Consider the following 4,537-nt stretch of genomic DNA (forward strand, 5'->3'; position numbering starts at 1 on the left):
TCTCGCTCTCGCTCTCGCTCTCGCTCTCTCCCTCCCTCCCTCCCTCCCTCCCTCTCCCCCCCCATAATAACAACCACAATGATGTAAAAAACCAAAAACATCTAATAAGACTCAAAACCAACTAAAAGTATCTAATACTAAAATATGATTGCAAATTAATCTAGGAGACCAAAACTGAAAGCCAAGCTCTACTAAAAAGAAATCATTTGAGAATTCACAGAAGGGACCCTTAGGAAAAGTCAAGGGTGAAAAGACATCCTTTGGTATTACATAGGTAGCTCTACTGTTTTCATATAAAGTTCCTGAAGACAGAAAACAATTTATTAAAGCAACTCTTTATACTATGTAGATTAAAAATAGAGCTATAATTTAAAATATTAAAATATTCTAATGTAAGTTTTAGAGTGGGCTGTAACTCAGTGGCAGAAAAGGTCCAAAACAAAAAGACCAAAACACTGTGTAATATCAATTAATGTCTAGTAATGAATAGCAAATATTCTGAATTTCACATAAGTCAACAATCAACACTTATTAATAAAACACAACACTGTGACACAATATTATGGTGCAATTTAGCACAAAAAGATTTTTAGTGCCCATAAAAATGTTGTCTAGTATGTCATCACCAGAAAAGTTATCCAACTCTATAATATAAGCAAACCTTCACCACATCCTATCATGGAACCCTTAATGTCAAATCCCTCTACAAAATACCACTTTCGTTGTTAAAGAGATGCCACGTCAGATCCAAAGCTATTCTCTAAAAGTATTTAATTAGCCTATCTAGATATTTGAAAAGCCAATTTTTCTAAGAACAGAGCAGACAGGCTGAACTTTTTCAAGCACCTGTCAATCTCCATGGCCTGCTTCCTAATTAAGGCATCTTTTCTAAACGAAAACAGACACCTCTCAGCCATACCACATTGCCTAGGCGGCCGTTCCCTCCAAATGGGGGGCTTCCTTAAACTGTCCTTCATGCCTATTCCACTCTCCCCTTCCTCTTCCCTAAACTAGGAGTGCATTCCGTCACGACTGTATCTGTACCCCTCCTTTTTGCTTATTTATTTATTTATCCCACACTAAAAGACTGAAGTTTTCAAATTATGAGTTGATTTCTTCTCTAACTAAAATCTGCTAATTCTCTTAGGTTTTCAGGTTAAAGTTATTACCAATGATCTCACGCCCAAAATTTTACAATTTTTTTATTTGGGGCCACATTAGTGAAACACTGAACTGAAAGCGAGAGGCTGAGTCCAGTTTCAGCCCGATACACAAGACATGTGGAAGAAGAACCCAGGTAGAGAGTCGCCAGTAGAGGATCACCACGGTTAGGTTTCTGGAGCAGAGCAATTCAATTTTGAGCCTCTCTACCTGGAACCTAATTAACTGTAATGGCTAATCTTGGCTGTTAACTTGTGCCACCTGGGAAGAAGGAACCCCAACTGAAGAACCATCTCCATGCAACTGAGGCACGGGCAGAGCTGAAGGGCATTTTCCTGATGGCTACTGTGGCGCTGGTAGTGTAAGAAAGCACACCAGGAGCCAGAGGGAGCAAGCCAGTAAGCAGATTCCTCCACGGCCTCTGTTTCAGTTTCTGTCTCTGGATGCCTGTTTTGAATTGCTGCCCTGATTGACTGTAAATTATAATATAGAATAAACCCTTTCCTCCCCAATAATAAGTTGCTTTTTGGCCATGGTGCTCATTGCAGTAACGAAAAGAAAATTTGGACAACTATCTACCAAGAATGACTTCTAAACTGGAGACTAGAGTAAAATGTTTTCCAAAGATTATCCTTTGCAACTTGTAAAACATTTAGCACTTTCAAACACAGTGCATGGTTTTAGGTTAAGGAGCATGGTAATGGACCTATCCCTAAACTCTTAAAGAGATAGATCCGTATGCTGACTTTAAGTGACTGACTACTGCGGCTGGCATTAAGGAACTGCCAGCTTCACAGACACTCTTCAAGCTTCTGAACTTCTATATTGGGTTTCTTTCCCCCATTCTACCATGAAGCTGCCACAGCCCCAGCAATAATAACTAACAGATGTGTAATGGAGAAGCTAGCTACAAAATGTTGACAAGAACTTGCACCTCACTCTATTAATAGATGAAAATTTAAAAAAAAAGCATATCTCTATCTGCACTTGGTAGGCTTTCAAATCCCTGCCTTCATGAAAATTAAATCTAAATCAAAACTAAATGACTGGGAAGTTATCAGCCTTCCCAGAAGGCAATATACTATCAGACCAAGATGTTTATTAGTAGATATTTTAAGCATTTTTCTCTGCAAATTAAAGTAAGTAGCAATCTAATAAATTTCATTTACAAATTTTGGGTTTTTTTATAGAAAACACAAAAATATGCTCTGTATGAATCCCAAATTACAGCCACTTTAAAGGAACTATTGTTGGGGGATATCCAATCACACTGTGCACTGAGTTAGCATGTGTGTTAATTAAGTAAAATTAACCTTGGGTAAAGAGGCAACTAATTGACAGAAAGTAATCATAGGGCATTAGAGGACACCTAGAGGAGATACAGAGACGCACTGAAGGTAGTAGGGAGGGATTTTGAGCGGCATGACTCTTTTTGTTTCTTCCACTCCACCAAAGAGTCATGCCGCTAGAGTGCCAGAAAGAAGTTAGCTGTTTGCTACTCAACCTCTGAGCTAGCAGATTTTCACTCCAGACTTTGACTCTAGAGTCTTATCTATAAAAAGAACAACAGAGATTTAGTAACGCTACCTTGCCTGTGGGATCAGAATTCCCACCAGGCTGAGGCCTGAGTGACCAGGCGCTGCCAGAGAAGCAAGCAGGCCCATAACTGTGGACTCACAGTTGCTGGCTGAAATATCAGTAGCTTAAGGTGCAACCACTGTGCTGAGGATAAAATGACACACCATCGCACAAGTTAGCATAACTTAGACCTTAGACAGAAGAATACACCTAGTATACTGAATGACGCAAAACAAGTTCTGTGTTATTTCTAGGGAAATTACCAAGTGACTGATTTCCCTCCCCTTTGGCTTTTTTGTGACAGAGTCTCACTATGTAGCCCTCAGTGGCTTGGTCTCAAAGTTGAGGGAACCTGCCTGGCTTTATCTCTAGAGTACTAATGTTACGGGAATTACAAAGGGACTCAGTGATGCTTAGGTCTATTTTGTTTTAACGAATTCTATCAGGCTAGAGAGATGGCTCGGCACCTGCATGTACTATTTACCTCTCAAAGGACATGAGTTTGGTTCCTGGCACCCACAATCACAACCAACTCCAGTTCCAGGAGCTCACATTCCTCTGGTCTCTGTGGGCACTTGCATTCACACGCACATATCCACAAAAAGACACATAATTTTAAAAACAATAAAAACGAACCTTTAAAGATTGGTATCATTGAGCAAATCTCATACAGAGCCAGGTTAACAGCAAAGATCTGCACACACAGAACAAAATATTCCTCTCTGCCACACCATCAATCTTGACTCATCCCCGCATGGCTGTGAGGACTCGGGAGTTGTGCCTGATCCTGAGACACTTATGTGATGCCTTATGCAGACAGGCAGCAGTCTGCAAGCTTCACGTCATCTCCGCATTTTCAGTGGTCAAGATGGCCAAAGCATTCCTTCTCGGCATCTGGGATCTGGCTCACATGCCACCTCCACAGAGGCTGCTGAGCCCTGGAAAGCGGCATCTCAACTGGTCTTCTATTCTCACAGCACTCACCGTCCCCAGTGCATTCCTAGTCATTGCTCCACCGCCCCTCATTCCCCACAACATACACAAGCCCCGAAGGCCCAGGCATTTCGTCTCCTGCCTCCACTTTCCCGTCAGTGCTGAGGACAGTTGCAGCGGTCATGCAGCAGCACAGGTTATGGAGGCTCTTCCCTTTTAAACATTTCCCCGCAGTACTTTAGAAAGGCTGCCCTGGGCAATGATCCTGTTGGCCTTGCATTCTAACTCCATTAGTAAATGCAACTTACTATCCAGAAGGCCACAGACATTTTCCCTTTCATTTCTAGCTCAATAAGGCATCTAAAGACTTCCTTAAATACAACAAGTGCTCCATAGATGGATGCACTGGCTAGTTTAATGTCAACTTGACACTCAAACTAGAGTTACCTGAGGAGGAAAACATAAGAAAATACCTCCGTAAGATCTGGCTGTACAGCATTTTCTCTAGTGATTGATGGAAGAGGGCCCAGCCCATGGTGGGTGACACTACTCCTAGACTGGTGGTCCTGGGTTCTATAAGAAAGCAGGCTAAGCAAGCCATGAGGAGCAAGCCAGTAAGCAGCACCTTTCCACAGCCTATGCATCAGTTCCTGCCTCCAGGTCCCTGCCCTATTTGAATTCCTGTCCTGACTCCCTTTGATGAAGAAAAGCAGAATGGAAGTGTAAACCAAATAAACCCTTTCCTCCCCAACTTGCTTTTTGGTCTTGGTGTTTCATCACAGGAATAAAAACCCTAACAAAGACAACGGAACTGTGGTTTTTTGGTTCAAAACTCAAATTATGGGTGTAGTATAAACTCATAAAA

General features: G+C 41.7%; 1 protein-coding gene across 1 annotated transcript in view; it reads right to left on the reverse strand.

Annotated features, from left to right (window-relative positions):
* The window catches only part of Prim2 (DNA primase subunit 2), a 181,348-nt gene that overhangs the window by 77,902 nt on the left and 98,909 nt on the right, over positions 1–4,537 (reverse strand). The gene's annotated exons all lie outside the window — the stretch shown is intronic.

This window comes from Microtus ochrogaster, linkage group LG2, assembly GCF_000317375.1.
Source record: "Microtus ochrogaster isolate Prairie Vole_2 linkage group LG2, MicOch1.0, whole genome shotgun sequence".
NCBI classification, from domain to species: domain Eukaryota; kingdom Metazoa; phylum Chordata; class Mammalia; order Rodentia; family Cricetidae; genus Microtus; species Microtus ochrogaster.